The following is a 20262-nucleotide window of genomic DNA, read 5'->3' as shown; positions in this document are numbered from 1 at the left end:
GTAAGATAATGGTAGTTCTACAATCGGTGCTCTAACTACAAAAAAAAGTGCTGCATGGCTAGAGCACCGATTGGAGAACAGTTCAAACTGTTAGCTCACAAAAAATATGAATGGAGTGCAAGGTAGTAGAATTATAAAAAATGTGTATAAAGCGCCTAAAAAGGCTGGGTAATATCTGGCCCAACGTACTGACCAGACTCCAGTATAGGTTAAAAGCCCTTAATACATTAAAATGAAGTATAAAAGCCCATTATAAGGGATTAAATGTTAAAATCTTAATTTATTACAAATAATAATGACATAAAAACAAATATAAGAACAAAATAAAATACAATATTAATGAGATATATAAAATCTGGATCTAGTAAGTCTCCATAAATGTTCAATGAATGTCCAAAAACTGTCCTATGGGTAAAGTCCAAAAGATACTTGTTATCCAATAAATAAATAAAAGTCACACAGTCACAAAGGATTTGTCCTCCAAGTGTTGACAATGGCAAAACTGAAGTGATGAAAACGATGAAAGGTGAAAGGTATGTGAAAAATATGTGAAAAATTCTGAAAATATTTGAAAAAATTAATAAGAAAAATGAGAAAAAAATGAGAAAAATAAGTGACTATATATATATATATATATATATATATATATATATATATAAATATACACAAATTATTGGGGAGTAGGATAATATATTTCATAGAAAATACACGTGCGTGCAGACCCTGATGCACACATAGATTCACTATTTCAATAGAGAGAAGCACGAAGAGGACATAGTAGTGTCCTTTGCAAAGAAAGACAGGGATTTCAGCACTCCAAAAATTTAGCTCTTTAATAAGAGATATCTATAAAGTATCAAAATCATGTAAAGATTGGTGCTCCCCATCCCAGCATAACCTGATCAGCGGCCGGGCCCCCTAAATCAAACCACACATAGATAGTTAATAAATGAATTTTTATTACAAGTGCGAATAAAAATAAAGTGTTTCAAAATATAAAAAACACATAGAAAAAGCTGGCCAGCTCACAATGGTTGTTTACGATGCAATAATAGTAACCTTAAATATAGTTATAACAAAGTTATTTAGCAACACCCCAAGCCTATAGGTAGCCCTGTGAATACACAGGAAACTGCTACCATGGATGTAGGAGGGGATCTATGCAAAATAACTAAGAAGGCCGCAGCAAGTATTGGCAACACCTCTCTCAGAGGATAACCCAAACTGATTGGAAATATGTTATCATGAGGTAAATACCTGAGGATCTATGCCTAATACTTCTAAGTATAAGCAGAAAATATACGTGTAAGGTGTTTTGACATGTAAGGCTTATTTTACACTTTCGTATTAATGGACAACACCCTTACCAGAGGGTAGCACCAATATAATAAAAGGTAACAGCTACCATGGAAAACCATATGCGGGATCCATGTCCATAAAATACTACTAGCGTAATCACAGCAAATATGAACCATTAGCATAAAATGTATCAAGCAGGCAACAAAAGGACATATTAGAAAGTTACTTGTGCTTCATTGCAACATGTAGTAAAATTGTTGCAAACAGAGATCACTCTATTACTTGGTTTCCCAAGGAGTGCATTCCATTTAAAAGTTAGACTCGATAGTCCAAGGATACTTATCAACTGACTCCTGGATAGTCGATTCTCCGTTGCGTCCATATATCGTAGCCTGATCTGGATACAACAACTTGCTTCTATTAGGGATTCCCAGACTGTATTTGCGGCTAATATGGTTCCAAAGCTGTGTTTGACATTTTGCATCGAACAAACAAATCAAGGCTTGGTTCCCAGCTGTGCGATAGTGACAGTTATAGTTATAACACTTTATTAAAAATGAATATTGCATAAATATTATTTACATGTTTTCATCTACTTAACTGCAAATATGTGTGTGTATATACGTTTACATATGTATTTATGTGTTTATATGTGCCTGTCAATACATATATACACATTTAAATACATATGTACACACATATAAACATATATAAACATATACATATTTAGACATGTATATGTATGTGTCTCAATGCTAAAGTCCTTTGCATGTTTTTTTCTTAGACTTTATATTTCTGAGTCCTTATAAGTTTGTGTATTTTTTTTAAATAATTTTTATTAGATAGTGTTATTATGAGTGTAACTGTAGTTTTAAATGTATTTTTGATGTGTTTTGTGATGTTTTTTGTGTTGCGAAACAGTTAACCAGAGCTGGGAGGATGCGTTATCCTGAATCGCGTTAACTTTAATTGCGCTCAAGCGATCGTGTTTACTTTTAACTTGTAATATGAGCGCTACATCCGACACGCAAACAGATGCAATAAACCCTTTTTTTCACTTGCTTGTAACTGTTAGTGCGCCAATCAGAATATTTGCCCTAAAAGGGGCATAGAATGCTGTAACAAATTAGAATATTTTTGTTTTACACTTTTATTATTGCACTATTGCTTAAATATATAACTAGCATTAAGAAAACACTGAGCACTTTAGTCTGGTTAGAAACACTGAAAGCTAGGTCACAAAAACAAAATACATATATAAAAATAAAAAGTAAAATAATTACATATATCTATAAATGCAGCTATCTTACAAAAAAAAAAACAGTTTATGAAATAAAGCGGAAGCAATTGAAACTGTAGGTACAGGAAGAAAAACAATTAGGGATTTACCTGAATATTCAGAACAAAATTTAGTTTGAAATGAAATTCTCGGTTGCAAGAAAAACAATAGCATGTTAAGTAGTAATTGTGTAGTTGTGACTAGCAGGTTAATGCCCCTTTAATAATAACACTAATGATGAATATACACACTTAGTTTAATTCAAATAAAAAAAACATGGCAGTGGTTGGGCTGGATATTATATTCTGATAAAAAAGGGTACATTTCATTTAACATATTAAAAAAAAAACTAATTTAAATAATTAATTTTAAAAGGCCCTGGAAGTGATGAAGTAAAGTTACCCTACCTACCTAGTACGCTCTTTAACAAATCATACCATTAAAATGAAGAAACTTTGATAACAGAGCTAAATTAGAAGCATATGTAAAACTGTACACTTTGTCTGAATCACAAAAGAAAAATGTTGAGTTTTGTGTCCGTTTAAAGTCTCACATTTATTTCACTAACAGCTGAAAACAGAGGAGAGAAACACATTTTCACATATGAATTTAGTATGAAGGATAGAAACGCACTGAGAGTTTGTAATTTAATATTGTATTATTCTATTTCATTTGGTTGGCATGTCAGTATGCTTAATTACCTATTCATAACAATTGTATACAGAGGCGTAACTAGAAACCACAGGGCCCAGGTGCAAGAATCTAAGAAGGGGCCCCCCCGCCGCCCCTCCCCCCTCCAAAAAAGGGTGAATTTAATACATATCATTTTTTTATTTTATTTTTACATTTTACACAGAAAAAAAAGTGAATCAGATTACATGTCTGCAAAAGGAGTTACCCTGTGCCCACAGTCTGTGAGATGGTCTGACCCCCTATTACTGTATATATATATATATATATATATATAGTGACACTATTTAACCCCCCAGTACTGTATATAGTAAGTTAGTGACACAGTCTGTAATCTGCCGGTGAGATGGCTGGCCTGACCCTACCGCCCAGTACTTTATAAAGTGACCACAGTAGTCAGTGACATGGTCCACCCCCCCATACTGTATATAGTGGTACTGTATAGTGACACTGTTTACCCCCTGCCCCCCCCATGCTGTAGTAACAAGGTCTGTAATTTGCTGGTTCCACAAACATACACACACACACATACATGCATAAATACACACACAGTCACATACATACACACATAAACACCAATGGGTAAACAGAAACACTAACCCCTGTAGTCATGTCACACTCACATGATATCAGTGCAGGCAGTGATAGGTTAACGTTTTGTATATAAAAAATAAAATAAAAATTATAAAAAAAAAAATATATTTTTTTTTTTTTAAAGCTAGGCCCCCACCCTCAGGGGCCCAGTCGCACCTGCAACCTCTGCACCCCCTGTAGTTTTGCCCCTGATTGTATAGTCCCGCCATGTTAGAGGACCTCATAAAACACCAATAGGGAAGGTAGTAGGTCCTTACTTCTTATTATTATTACTGGGAAAATATTACATATTCTGGAAGCAGTTTAGGGGTTCATCAGTTAATTACATCCCTGGGGGAAGAATGGAAACTTAAAAGGTTGTCTTTTTTTTTAAGTGTACTGCAATACTCTTACACTCACTAATATGAATCAAACATCCACCAGGTTGCTTCCAAAGCTGCTTAGACACAGGTGCATACATGGAGCACTCGCTAGAACATTAAAACATAATTTATTCCAAAATTGAAAAGTCTCCATGATACTTCGGTGTCACACTGACATGTTTTTTATCAAATTTAGTACATGCTGACCAAAAAATTTTCTTTGTCAGCATGTAATACATTTGATAAAGGTGTCTGTGCAACGATGAAACGTCATGGAGACTTTTTAATTTTGAAATAAATGTTGTTTTATATATAATCCAGTAAACAACCTTTTGCTACACAGTGCAGTAGTACATAAAAGAACTGTGTGTTATTAACCCCTGACACAGCTAAAGATAAAATGCCAACAGATTAATTTAATCTATTTAAATAGAATAGCACTTATCTTCAGGAAGTGCCAATAGCTAATCTAAAGTTGTGAAAGTATTCATTTTGGTTCTTGGACATGTCAAGAGTTTTCAGATACTATGTCTTCTAATTAATGCAGGATACTTAAGAGATAATGCAATCAGTGAAGTTTAGTAGGAGGTCTGATTAGTTTAAAGGAAAATAAATGTTTGTGATTTATTAACATAAATTAAACAAATTAATTTAATCAATGATTGTATAAATATTGTATTTTTAAGTATGCTACTGGAACAAGACAGCCAATCACAGGCTTTCTCAGTAATGCCATTAAATACATTTAATACAATGCAATGCATCTGTGGCTGCTCATTGTCGATGGATAGACTGAAGTGAGTTAAAGGGACACTCAAGTCAAAATTAAAGTTGGTTTAGATAGCGCAGGAAATTTTAAACAGGTTTCCAAATTACTTCCATTAACAAAATGTGCAGTTTTTTTTATATTTACAGTTTTTGAGTCACCAGCTCCTTCTGATCATGTTCACAGAATATACATGTATGCATTTGTGATTGGCTGATGGCTGTCACATGATAATTTTGAAATTTGTCAGAAAAAAATCTACTACTTATTTGAAGTTCAGACTAAGTGCTATTGCATTTTGTTGTTATCATGCACGTGTTGATTGTGCAAATCTACTGTGTTTACTGGTCATTTAAACACACAGAGTTGGGGCATTGCTAGTGTTAAAAGTACTGCACATCATCTAACAAATGAGAGGATGTGATGTTTTCATTATTATGGCCCTTTGGGAGAAATATTGTCTAAAAGCAAGTAGATTGTAATGTCACCTTTCACAGTTGACTTACACAACCTGCCCTAACTCAAGTCTCGAGTTAGCTTGCTAGTGCATCCGGCCAAATATAACATTCAGCTCTCAATTCTGTCATCACAGGTTACATACTCTTATCTTCCAACTTGCAATATTAGGCACCAGGAAGAATAATGATATGATACATTTGTGATGTCATTTGACAAATACAAGTGTCTATTGTTTGGGGGGATTTGGACAAGGAGCCTTTTTTGAAACAATTAAGAAACTGTGAAAACATGTTGTCAATTAAACACTGGAAATAAATTAAAATACAATATCATATTTAAAATAATTATCATGTTATTTTGAAAGTTCCAAAATATTCAATAAAACAAATGAAAACATACATTTAAAATATAGTGCTATTGTGCATGCTTTTGTGTAGTGTGATACAGTTTACAAAGTTAGCACATTTTAAAAGGAGATGTCAGTCATTGAAAACAGAGCAATCAGAATATAACAGACATGTTGGATAAAAGGGATAGAAAGGTCACAAATGAATTGTGCATGGTGTATTAAACCTTTAAAAGGACAGTCAAGTACAAATTAAACTTTCATAATTCAGATAGGGCAGGCAATTTTACACAACTTTCCAGTTTACTTTTATCATCAAATTAGGTTTGTTCTCTTGGTATTCTTTGTTGAAAGCTAAATCTAGGTATGTAATGCTCGTGAGATATTTCCTTATCAGACTAAACTTGGCTAGTAGTCTTCTTATCCCGGCATCAAGCGGATAAGGAAATATCCCAGAACAAAAGTGTAGGAAATGAGGTAAGCAGTACTCATGGTAGACAGGGTAGGCCTTCACGGCAATAAGATTAAAGGGACACACAACCCAAAAATTTTCTTACATCATTTAGATAGACCATACAATTTTAAACAACTTTCCAATTTATTTCTATTATCAAATTTTCTTCGTTATCTTGTTATCCCTTGTTGAAAAGCAGTAATATAAGTTCAGGAGTGTGCACGTGACTGCGGTACTATATGGCAGCAGTTTTGCAACAATGTTTTACATTAGCAAGAACACTAGATGGCAGCACTATTTCCTGTTATGTAGTGCTTCAGGCATGTGCACGCTACCTATCTAGGTATCTCTACAACAAAGAATAACATGAGAACAAAGTAAATTTGATAATAGAAGTAAATTGTAAACTTTTTTTTTTAAATTGTATTCTCTATCTGAATAATGAAAGAAAAAAAATTGGGTTTAATGTCCATTAAGGCAGAGAATGGTCAGAGACAGGCAGAGTTTGGCAACAGAAAGGCAATCCAGCAGTATAGCAGTTCAGGGTTAAGCCAATAGAGTGGTCAGGAACAGGCAGAGGTCAGCAACAAAAGATAATCCAGCAGTTTAGCAGTTCAGGGGTAAACCAGGCAGAGTAGTCAGACAGGCAGAGTTTAGCAATGTCAAGGCAATCCAGCAATTCAAGGGTTAAACAGGCAGAGTAGTCAGACAAGCAGAGTTCAGCGATATCAAGACAATCCAGCAATTCAAGGGTTAAACAGGCAGAGTAGTCAGACAAGCAGAGTTCAGTGATATCAAGACAATCCAGCAATTCAAGGGTTAAACAGGCAGAGTAGTCAGACAAGCAGAGTTCAGTAATATCAAGGCAATCCAGCAATTCAAGGGTTAAGTAATAAAGCACCTAGGAGCACACACAGTAACACCTATACTTGGGCAGTGAATGTTAGTTATGCAGGTACTTACATAGACACAGATTCGCGCCAAGGAGTTTAAAGGATCCGGTTTGATAGGGGAATAGACGTGCAACGATGACGTCATCGCCATGAGCTCACAGGAACCGCCCCGTTCCTGGCAACAGCCGAAGCAGCAACCGCCACATCCCTGGCAACAGCCAGAGCGGTGTGACAAGGTAGGCTCATATGCTAATTTCTAAGTTCTTAAAGGCCGCCTTTTTATCTCAGTGAATTTTGACAGTTTATGACAGCTAGACAGCGCTAGTTCATGTGTGCCACATAGATAACATTGTGCTCATTCTCGTGGAGTTACTTATGAGTCAGCAATAATTGGCTAAACTGCAAGTCTGCCAAAATAACTGAAATAAGGGGCAGTCTGCAGAGGCTTAGATATAAGGTTATCACAGAGGTATAAAGTATATTAACTCATTTACTCATTATTATTTTTTTCATGTTTTTTCTCCATTGACTTCTATGAGGGAGTACATGAATGTGCACGTGATATTCTAACTTCTGCTTTTTGCACTTGTCGGTTTAAAGCGATAGCGAACACAGTTTACTTTCAACTTGTAAAATAAGCTCAACCCGACAAGTACAAAAAGCTTACTTCTAGCGCAATTAACGATGGAGCTCAAGCGTTAATTTGCGCTCCATTCATAGTCAGGCCTTATTTGTTCACACACCAGACACAATACACACCAGCTCTATGAGCAGGTATGCTGTTTGATTCTTTATCATATAGAAACTTACAACATATGTGCATATGCTACTTTTAATAGAAGTATTTTTGCTAAAGAATGTTAAATGCAAAAACACTTCTATTTATAATTAAAATGCACCATGCACCTTTCTATCCCTTTAAAGTCACATAAATTCAAAGTCAGACCAAGTGGCAGCTTTTGCATTATATTTTCATCACGTTTCAGTACTATGGGAGTAACAATTGAAGTTCAAGGTTAGTTATTCACCACTTTGTAACATATTTGGGTAGTATTGTGTTTAATACAGTATGGTTACAGATATTACAGAGTTACTAATATATTTGTAATATACATATAATATAGTTGTATAATAGTTGTAAGCTGTGGGGTAATGTGGTCCTTAGATACGTTTACCAGTTAGCAAGTGAGAGGTTAATGACAGTTAGCATTAAACCTCTGAAGGGGCGGGGCTTACTATTGTTGATGGTGATGTAGAGGCCTTTTCTGTATAGCATCTTTAGGGGAGACATCCTCTGTGTTGTGATTACTGAGGAGGGGCAAAGTTAAAGTATTGTAATTTTGACTTAGATGGACGTTAGTGGGAGGTTATAGTATATGCAGGTAAACTGCTGAGGTTTTTTTTGGTATATCTATAAGGTGGATCATTTTGGAATTGTTTTAAATAATGTGGGGAGTGAGAGCTAGTAGGGGTTCTATTGTGCTCTTTGTCTGTTTATGTATATATATACAGATTGCTATATCCAGGTGATGACCAGTGTTCATTGATGTTTGGATAAATGTCACTGCTCCGCCTATAGGGATGGATAGTTTGGATCATCAAACAGATGATGGTAGTTCCATTCTTTTTTAGGGCATATATATATATATATATATATATATATATATATATATATATCCAAAGTATATTGTGTATGCACTCTCACCACCAAACTCCAACTGCCAGGGTGCTATTACAAAGTCAAAAAGTATTTAGGAAAAGAAAGCACTTGCTGGACTTCCGTTATCAGTGACAATCCTCTTTTTATTGTATCGTTTCGGGACCACAAACGTACCTTATTCTGAAGAAGAGACGTTTGTGGTCCTGAAATGTCACAATAAACAGAGAGTCCAGCGAGTATATATATATATATATATATATATATATATATATATATATATATAGTTCATTAACAAATCTAAAACAATGTATAAGCTTAAAACTACTTATTATTAGAGAGGGCGCCAAGGGCTAAAAAATATCAGCACTATCAAATAAAATTATAACAAAATATTTATTAAAATGCAACAATAAAATACTATAGAGGGACATCTCCCTATGAGCATATAAACTGATTATTTAATTATCTAAAAACAAATTATTACATACATAAAACATATGATAATGCCTAAATGCAGGGCAAAAAAGTAATTACTTGTCCGATATATGAAGATTGACCAGACTTTGTCCGTATATAAGAAAGTATAATATGATACACCACCTATATGTATGCCACAAATGCCAATATTAGAAAAAATATTGCAAAGAGAGAGAGTCACTTCAAATGAAGTTATGATACAAAATAAACCCAGTTTTACTTAGGCAAACGATGGCGGATCCAAACACTGAAAAACTTTGCCTTAAAATCTAACCGTAGCTAGCCCAAACTGTAATACCTCTTGGCTATAGTTGTCTCCCACTGCTGGGCAAGTACTTTACCCTTCTCCATGGCTTGTATATCGACCGGTCTTTAGCGGTGAGTTGTTTGCGGCTCTCACATGGAGTAGACTCTCCGACTCGTACCACGTGACTGACAGCGTCTGACTTCATGGCTTGTTCTCCTGCTCTTGCGCGTAGTGTTTCCTAGATGCGGACAGCTGATTATGCGTTATAACAGCAAATGTTTAAGCCAGCAAATGTAAACCTGCACTTAGTGCTTCTGCACGCAGGGATAAGATGTTATTAAGCATATATTACCCTCCAAGCTCCAAGGCGAGTTTTAATGGTGATAGAAATTGAAAAATAATAACCCGGGTTAAAATATTAAGTTCTCAAATGCAGGATGAGATATTGCAAAATAGACAATAAAGTGTCACAATGCCATGTAAACAGCGATTCCTTTTTTTCACCCTTCTCTGGGCTTTATCAAGATCTTTTTTTTTTTAATTTCTATCACCATTAAAACTGGCCTTGGAGCTTGGAGGGTAATATATGCCCAATAGTGATGTCGCGAATAGTTCGCCGGCGAATAGTTCCCGGCAAACATAGCATGTTCGCGTTCGTCGCGGCGGGCGAACATATGCAATGTTCGATCCGCCCCCTATTTGTCATCATTGAGTAATACTTTGACCCTGTACCTCAGAGTCAGAAGACACATTCCAGCCAATCAGCAGCAGACACTCCCTCCCAGACCCTCCTACCTCCTGGACAGCATCCATTTTAGATTCATTTGGAAGCTGCATTCTTAGTGAGAGGAGGGATAGTGTAGCTGCTGCTGATTTAATAGGGAAATTGATAGCTAGGCTAGTGTATTCAGTGTCCACTACAGTCCTGAATGACTCATCTGATCTCTGCTGTAAGGACAGCACCCCAAAAAGCCCTTTTTAGGGCTAGAACATCAGTCTGTTTTTTTTTTTCCTGTGTAATCTAATTGCAGTTCCCTGCCTGCCAGTGTGTGTGTCAGGCTCACAGCGTATACTGTGCCCACTTGCCCAGTGCCACCACTCATATCTAGTGTAACAGTAGTGTAGATTTAAAAAAACAACACTTTTTTGACTGTGTTAAATACTAGCAGTCAGTTTCCTTCACACGTGTGCGTTTCAGGGCCTGCCTGCCAGGGCACAGTGTCAACCCAGTGCAACTCATATCTGGTGTAACAGTAGTGTAGATTTAAAAAAAAAAAACTTTTTTGACTGTGTTAAATAATAGCAGTCAGTTTCCTTCACACATGTTCATTTCAGGGCCTGCCTGCCAGGGCACAGTGTCACCCCAGTGCAACTCATATCTGGTGTAACAGTAGTGTAGATTTAAAAAAAACAACACTTTTTTGACTGTGTTAAATAATAGCAGTCAGTTTCCTTCACACGTGTGCGTTTCAGGGCCTGCCTGCCAGGGCACAGTGTCACCCCAGTGCAACTCATATCTGGTGTAACAGTAGTGTAGATTTAAAAAAAAAAAACACTTTTTTGACTGTGTTAAATAATAGCAGTCAGTTTCCTTCACACATGTGCGTTTCAGGGCCTGCCTGCCAGGGCACAGTGTCACCCCAGTGCAACTCATATGTGGTGTAACAGTAGTGTAGATTTAAAAAAACAACACTTTTTTGACTGTGTTAAATAATAGCAGTCAGTTTCCTTCACACGTGTGCGTTTCAGGGCCTGCCTGGCAGGGCACAGTGTCGCCCCAGTGCAACTCATATCTGGTGTAACAGTAGTGTAGATTTAAAAAAAAAAACACTTTTTTGACTGTGTTAAATAATAGCAGTCAGTTTCCTTCACACATGTGCGTTTCAGGGCCTGCCTGCCAGGGCACAGTGTCACCCCAGTGCAACTCATATCTGGTGTAACAGTAGTGTAGATTTAAAAAAACAACACTTTTTTGACTGTGTTAAATAATAGCAGTCAGTTTCCTTCACACGTATGCATTTCAGGGCCTTCCTGCCAGGGCACAGTGTCACCCCATTTGAAGTGACTCTCTCTCTTTGCAATATTTTTTCTAATATTGGCATTTGTGGCATACATATAGGAGGTGTATCATATCATACTTTCTTATATACGGACAAAGTCTGGTCAATCTTCATATATCGGACAAGTGATTACTTTTTTGCCCTGCATTTAGGCATTATCATATGTTTTATGTATGTTTATATGCTTATAGGGAGACGTCCCTCTATAGTATTTTATTGTTGCATTTTAATAAATATTTTGTTATAATTTTATTTGATAGTGCTGATATTTTTTAGCCCTTGGCGCCCTCTCTAATAATAAGTTTTTTTAAGCTTATACATTGTTTCACATTTCTTAGACACTTCTAGGGATAGTGTTTAATAGAGAGGTGTTTAATATCTCATTCCTAGCGCACACCTCCTTTTCTATATCCATTAACAAATCTAGACAGGCCAGAAGGCTTGTTTTTCCCACAGAAAACCTCTGCAGCAAAGGATTCTGGGTAAGATATGCAAATTAGGTTCACAATGACTCTCTCTCTTCTCTCTCCTCTCTCTTGTTATTAGCCTAAGGAAACAGCCTTTTTGATAGATTAGAAATGCATCACTGTAAACCATTGTTTTGTTTATAAATCTTTTAACCTATACACTTGCTTTGGATTCTGTGGAGTTTAAAGAGTAGCAATGCTGGGAGAGGCAGTGGCTTATCATGGTTCCTGACATTTAAGCTGATATTAGTTGACTGGGCGACTATGAGGTTACAGACCGCGGATATGTGCGCTACACATGTGAGTTCATTTGTTCTTTATGTTCTACATGATAATTAGACTGTACTAGGCCATGTGGTGACCTTGGGGCCGATTTATCATCTGTCTGGCGGACATGATCCGCTGTAGCGATCATGTCCGCCAGACATCGATAAATGCTGACAGCATACACTGCCGGCATTTATCATTGCACAAGCAGTTCTGGTGAACTGCTTGTGCAATGCCACCCCCTGCAGATTCGCGGCCGCTAGCAGGGGGTGTCAATCAACCTGATCTTATGCGATTTGGAGGATTGATGTCTGCAGCCTCAGAGGTGGCGGACAAGTTAAGGAGCAGTGGTCTTAAGACGCTGCTTCTTAATTCCTGTTTCCGGTGAGCCCGAAAACAAAGGCATTGGGGCCGACATGGGCTTGGTAAATCGGCCTCCTTGTGTCATTTGAATTACAGATCTGCAATATCACTTTGTTTTATGTTTATATGCATATATTATATGCATTATAATAATATTTAATAGGTTTGCTAAAAATTCTACAGACAATATTTATTAGGGTGCTATATATTTAATGCATGTTTTTTGTTGCTATTGTTAGATTTTGCTCAGAGAGAATGTAAACAGGTGTCAAATGCCACTAACTGCCACGTGGCTATAAAATGGATGTTCTAAAAAGAGTGGAATGCCAGACGCATTTCAAAGAGTGAGGAAAAAGCCTGTATTTGAACAAATGCAATTCAGTTAAAGGGACATTGTGCCTAAACATTTGAAATGCATTACACATTTTTGTTTTTCATAAAATATATATTCCTGCGCTGAAAAATAAAAAAAATATGCTTGTGAGGCATGTAACTGTCCACCAGTTAAACCATGGTAGTATTCATTATTAGCCAGTTAGCCAGTAAGCCAGTAAGGGATATGAAACCCAAGAATTTTTATCTTATGATTAAGATAGACCATGCAGTTTTAAACAACTTTTCAATCTACGTATATTATATAGTTTGCTTAAAGGGACATGAAACCCAATTTTTTTTCTTTCATGATTTAGGAAGAACATGCATTTTTAAACAACTTTCTAATTTACTTCTATTATCTAATTTGCTTCATTCTCTTGATATCTTTTGCTGAAAAGCATATCTAGATATGCTCAGTAGCTGCTGATTGGTGGCTGCACATAGATGCCTTGTGTGATTGGCTCGCCCATGTGCATTGCTATTTCTTCAACAAAGAATATCTAAAGAATGATGCAAATTATATAGTATAAGTAAATTGGAATGTCGTTTAAAATTGTATTCTCTATCTGAATCATGAAAGAAATGTTTTGAGTTTAGTGTCCCTTTAATTCTCTTAGTATCCTTTGTTGAAAATCATACCTAAGTAGGCTCAGGAGTTAGCTGCTGATTGGTGGCTACACATTTATGCCTGCTCATTGGCTCATCTAATGTACTTAGCTAGCTCCCAGTATTGCACTGCAGCTCCTATAACAAAGAATACCAAGAGAATTAAGGAAATTTGATAATAGAAGTAAATTGGAAAGTTGTTTAAAAGAGTATGCTCTAAATCATGAAAAGAAAAAAAAATATGTTTCATGTCTCTTTAATTTAATCCATGTTCCAGTGTGGTCTATAGGCAGTCTCCTTAAGAAACAGCAAGAGGGTCATTGATTTTGGAATGGCAGCTTGTACTGTGATAGCATCAGGCCACAACAAGTAGTGACAAGGTTGAGATACTGATGTTGTCTTGTATCTTCCATTGAAATTAAAGTCCCATTAAACTGCTGGACACAACTTCAACATAATGGTTACTTCGCATCATGCTATTGTTTTTCCTCCTGAGCCTGCAGTTCTGCTCTTATTTTAACCTTTTATATGCAGCAATTAGTGAAGCTCAAAATTTCCACTAGCTCACTGGCGAGTGGAAATTTAACGGTGGCGAGTGAAAGTAAGTTAGTGAATGGTGAGTCTGAAGGCTGGTGGCAGGCTGTAGGTAGCAACGTTGGCACATTGTATTTGCAGAATGTGCATTCCTATTGCAGCACTGAGAATTAAACGTTTTGGGCTGTGTGCTAAAATTATTATCTAAAAGGATATTATATATTCATGAAAGTGCAAGGTTATGTTATTCCTCTAGGGCTGTAGGGACCGATTACTGCTTAGACTGTTACTTCTGAGGAGGTAAACAGGGCAAGAGAGACTGTAGAGAAAAAAGTGGAAGTGGAGAACAAGGTAAGGTTAAGAGAGAATGGAAAAAAAGAGTGAAGAGATATGAGAGGGGGGAAAGAGAGTGTAAAGAGAAGACATGGCTTGCGAGAGAAGGGAGAAGGTAAAAAAAAGGATTGAAGAGAGGAGGGGTTCAAGAAAGATAGTTAAGAGCGAGAAGGGAGAGATGATAATTATCTACAAAAAAATCTCCAGGTCTGCTATGACCTTCCATGACTGTCAGCACTCTCTGCACTCTCTATGTTCAACAACTTCCTTTTTCTATTCAGCTGTTGTCTTCCCCAGAACTTCTAGTTGATTTTTCTTTTTTTTTTTTTCTTTTTTTTTTTTATCATTATTATTTCATTATTTTAATGTAGTAAACCACAGTGTGTTCTGGAGAACAGACATTGAGTAGTGTGTCACACTGTCTTGCCGTGTGCTTTAAAAACTCTGTGAGCTTTTGACTGTAATTAAAGGGATGTGAAACCCAAAACATTGTTATTCTGTGATTCAGACAGAGCATGTTATTTTAAAAAGTTTCTATTAGCTAATTTGCTTTGTTCCCATGATATTCTGTGTTTAAGAGATACCTAGGTTGGCATTTGGAGTCGTACATGACAGGAAATAGTGCTGGCATCTTGCAAATGGATAACATGCAAAACTGCTACCATATAGTGCTCCCAAAATGGGCTGGCATCTAAGCTTTTATCCCTTCTAATCCAACAAAAGATACAAAGAGAACAAATAAAAATTAATGATAGAGGTAAATTAGAAAATTGTTTGAAATTGCATCTAAATCAGAAAAGAACATTTTTGAGTTTCACTGTTTGGTAGATAAGGGATTTAAATGTTGCAATTTTTTTTTTTAGCATTGATCTTCATTATTTGAGTTCAGGCAGAGAAAGACAGAAGGAAGATGCTGTTAAACCTTACTTAGAACAATTCCAGAATTGTATTTTTTTATTTTTTTTTTTTTTTTTTTTGTTTTCAAAAAAGCTTTATTAAAGAAAATACGTATAATTATTACAAGCTTTTCAGTTTTTCCAAGATAGATGTGTATACAGGATTATTCAAACATAGCTTTACAAAATGTAATTAACCAGTGTTAACACATGCTAATCCTTCTCATTCTACCCCTGGTGCCCCTCAGCATGGTAAAATATTAACTGTTCATAATGCAGGTAGAGTTTAATTCTCAAGAGGATGGAACAAATTCAGAGTTCAAGAGGCACTTAGTTGATGAGAGTCCAAGAGTCCATTAGTGCATTGTCCCAGGCACTCTGTGTCAAGTCCCACAAAGTTATGCCATCATATGCTGGGGTTACCAGGGGTCGTGAAACCAAAAAGGGGGTAAGGGGGGTGAGGGAAAAAAGGGGGGGAGAGGGGGGGAGTGATACCTGTCTCCGTTGAGCTGTTTGGGGGTGTTTACGCAAACAGTCCCTTTCCTGTGTTCCCGTTATCTAGGTTGTTTACAGGTCGTTTGTGCAAGTCTCGTGGGGGGGGGGGTAGGTGGTGGTGGTGATGGAAGTTGAGAGAGGGGGTAGAGGAGGAGAGGAGAATATCGGTAGAAGAGGTATAGGACCAGATTGTGACCTAATTTGTCTTATACTATCTGTCGTCTGTGTGCTGCCCAGCCCTCTAGCATTATCTCGTGTGTGTCTACCGTCCCTTTGCGGATGTGGTGATATCTTTCTAGGCGTAGTAATGTGTCTACTTGGTCCTGCCACTCTTGGAAGGTCGGTGTAGTTCTAGACTTCCAATGCTTTGGGATTAGTAGTTTGGCTCCGTTTAGCATAACTAACAGGAGTGCCCTCTTTGCTTTGCAGGTTAATTTGGGCAAGGAAAGGTACAGTAATGTTCCTGGATTGCTCTGCAGGGGTTTCCCCAGGACTAGTTCTATGTGGTTAAAGACGCTGACCCAGTATTCATCCAGCATGGGACATTCCCACCAAATGTGTGTTGGAGTGCCGGCTCCACCGCAGTCCCTCCAACACTTGCCTGAGGCCTGTTTGTAAATCCGCTGCAGCCTGCTGGGTGTAAGGTACCACCTCGCCAGGCATTTGAAGCTGGATTCCTGCACTCTCATAGAGACTGAAGCTGACTTGGTCACTGAGAAGGCGTTTCGCCAGTCCTCATGACCTATCTCGGTCTGCCACTCCTTTTCCCACATCTTCGTGTAGGAGGGGAGTGTCTGGGCATCATCTGTTAGTAACAGTTTATAGATCAGGGAGACTGCATGGGCTGTAGGTGTGCCCTTTAAACATAAAGTCTCAAAGGTGGTGGGTGTTCTGGTTAAACAAGGTCTGTGTTTATGTGTCATGAGGTAATGATTCAACCGCATGTATGAATACCAGTTCAGCGTCAGGTGGGGGCACTCCTCGGAAATGTCAGTCAGAGTCTTGAGCCTATTGCCGTCAGTCAGAGACCTGAGGATATAGTCTTTTAGAGGTGTGTCGACATTGGTTCTGTTATCAGGTAGATTCCAGGGTAGTGCAGCATTCCGGTAAATCGGGGTTAGTGGGGAATGTCTGGTTGATATATGAGATGTAGTATTTATTATCTTGTCCCATGTGGAGTAAAAGTCTATCAGCAAAGAGTACTTTGTTGTGGCTGAGTGTCTGTCCTTCTCAAGTGTCCAGGCACCTAGGCCTGCGTTGTTTGTTTCTAAGATGTCACAGTCCAGTCTTACCCATTCTTTGTTAGGGTCGTTGGCACACCAGTCCAGTAGTCTGCTCAGCGTAATTGCCTGTTTGTATGTTAGTATGTTTGGGACCCCTAGGCCCCCTCTGTCTCTGGGCAAATATAAAGTTCTCCTGGCTACTCTTGGTCTGATCCCTCCCCAAATGTATTGTTCAATTAGGGTCTGAATTTTTTGTAAGTAGTTCCTTGGAAGGGGAATCGGTGTTGTTTGGAGAATGTAAAGCAGTCTGGGTAGCACATTCATCTTGACAACATTTATTCGTCCTAGCCAGGAAATAGATTTGTTCTTCCACCTGGATAGGTCCGCTATCAGCGTGGTCTCTAGATATTTGTAGTTCTCTTGGAAAATAATTTGGGCGTCTGGGGAAATGTAAATCCCTAAGTATTTAAGCTTATCTTGTTGTAATCTCAAGGGACAGGTGCCTAATGTTGCGGTCAGTGTCTCTGTGTGGTATGTGATGTTTAGTATCTCTGATTTAGCTACATTGAGGTGAAAGTTAGAGAGACGGCCGTATTCACTGAAGGTGTTTAAGACTCTAGGGAGGGAGGTCTCTATGTCGGAAAGCGTCAGTAAGATGTCGTCGGCATATAATGCCAGTTTATGTGTGTTTGAAATGGTTTTGATACCTGAGATCAGAGGGTCCTCTCTAATTTTCTGGGCTAAAGTCTCTATCGAAATAGCAAATAAGATCGGCGAGAGTGGGCATCCCTGCCTGGTCCCGTTTCTGATATGGAATCTGTCTGACAGCAGGCCATTGACTTTTACTCTAGCCGAAGGGTTTTCATAGAGGGCAAATATCTGTCTGATAAAGGTGTCGCTAAACTTCATTCTCGCTAGTACCGCCTTCAGAAAGGGCCAGTGCACACGGTCAAACGCCTTTTCGGCGTCTGTTGAGACCAGTATGAGAGGTGTGTTCTGATGCTGCGCGTGCGAGACAAGCTGTAGTACTTTCAGCGTGTTATCTCGTGCCTCCCTCCCTGGCACAAAGCCCACCTGGTCAGGGTGTATCAGTGTAGGTAGGATCTTATTGATTCTGTTGGCTAATACCTTGGCGTAGATCTTTACGTCCACATTGAGGAGCGAGATCGGGCGGAAATTTTCTGGCCTATCTGGTGTTTTACCCTGTTTAGGGAGGACAGTGATATTAGCCTCCAGCATCTGATCTGTGAATCCCCCCTCTGACAGCAGCGAGTTAAATAGAATTGTAAGAGGTGCTAGTAAGTGATGTGCAAATTCTTTGTAATATTTCACCCCCAGTCCATCAGGGCCAGGGCTCTTACCATTTGGCATACTCTTGATGGCTAATTTAATTTCGTCAGCTGTTATCGGTCTGTCCAAGTGATCTGAGTCCTCTTGAGATAGTGTGGGTAGCTGGATGTCCCCTAAATATGTATCTATAAGTGATTGTGGGCTGTTGTTGGTGATATTGTAAAGTGCTTCATAGTATCGTCGGAATGTCTCAGCTATGGTCACACTGTCTTTCTGTGGTTGCCCTAATGCGTCAGAAATAGAGTGTATATGCGTGCTCAATTGTTTGCGTTTCAATGCCTTGGCTAGAGATGGGCCTATTTTATCGTTCATGTCAAAGTATTTTTGTTGTAGCATTGAGGCTTTACTCTGATATTCTTTGATGAGGTGATTGTTCAGTTCAGCCTTAACCGTGTTTAGGGACTTAAGTATTGTGGCAGATGATGTGTTCCTCTTTAGCTCAGAATCCCAGTATCGAATCTGAGACAAAGATGAGTTCAGGAATTGTCGGTTTTGTTTAGCTTCTGTGGCTTTGAGTCGTATAAATTCCCCCCTTGCTACACATTTGTGTGCTTCCCAGGTCGTGGAGGTGGGCAAAGCGTCTAGTGGGTTCTCAATGAAGTAGTTCCGTAAGGTAGAGTCAATGGCCAGTTTGTGTAGGGGGTTGTCTAGTGTATGGTCGTCAAGTCTCCAGATGTAAGGTTTTATGGGTATATCTGGCCAGTCTAATGTGCATTGTACGGGAGCGTGATCTGACCAGGTAATTGGCAAAATGTTAGCGTTGTCAATCAGTGAGAGGCCTAATTGGTCCGTTATGAGGTAGTCGATTCTAGTGTAGACTTGGTGTGGATGTGAGAAGAAGGTGTAGTCCCGTGTGTCTGGGTGTAGGAATCTCCATATGTCATGTAATTTTAGTGAGCGGATTTGTGAGTTGACAGTTCTGATTATTCTGTGCGATGTAGAGGTCTTCCCTGATGAGGTATCTAGGGAGGGGACCAGGGGTAGGTTAAGGTCGCCCGCCAAGAATAGAATACCTCTCGTGTGTTCTAAGATCAGTTGTGTCAGTTGTTTGAATACAATATGTTGTCCTTGATTTGGCAGGTAGGCATTGGCTATTGTGATATGGGAGTTATACAGGATCCCCACCACTAGGAGGTAAGAACCGTTGGGGTCCTTGAATACCTTGGTTGGTCGAAAGGGGATTGAGTTCCTGATGAAGATACCTACCCCACCTTTCTTAGAACCGCCCGATGCTAGATAGTGTGTGTTATACCTGTGAGTGATGTACCTAGGCTCCCTCCCTTTCTTGAAGTGTGTCTCTTGTATGCAGATAATGTCCCCTCCTGCTTTGTATAACTGCGTGAAAGCAATTGATCTCTTTTCAGGACTGTTAAGTCCTTTGGCATTAATGGTTATGAGTTTAATGGGACGCGGCTGCATGTTTCTGGAGTGTTATAAGCTTGGTAACACAATTCCAGAGGGCTTCGGTTGCGTTCAATCTGCTTATTAGAGTGCGGGCGTGCTGAGGGCTGGGCAGTGTCTGTCTAGTCTGTAAACCCTACCTCCTCTGTGGGTCTGTAGAACAGGTAATGTCTAGGTCTCTCAAGTCCTTGTGAATGATAGGAAGTGAAAAGTGGGGTGGGGAAGGAGGGGGTTGGAGTAGGGAAGAGAGGGGGGGGTGATAGCGAGGTTAGGAAGAGAAAGGGTGAGTTTGCAAGTAGGTATAGTGTACTAACAGTACGGCTGCTTCACCTAGGAAGCCAATGTTGTGTAGATAAGTTAACACTA

This window comes from Bombina bombina, chromosome 2 (genome assembly GCF_027579735.1).
Source record: "Bombina bombina isolate aBomBom1 chromosome 2, aBomBom1.pri, whole genome shotgun sequence".
NCBI classification, from domain to species: domain Eukaryota; kingdom Metazoa; phylum Chordata; class Amphibia; order Anura; family Bombinatoridae; genus Bombina; species Bombina bombina.
The sequence above is the reverse complement of the archived record's forward strand: the minus strand, read 5'-3'. Positions refer to the sequence as shown.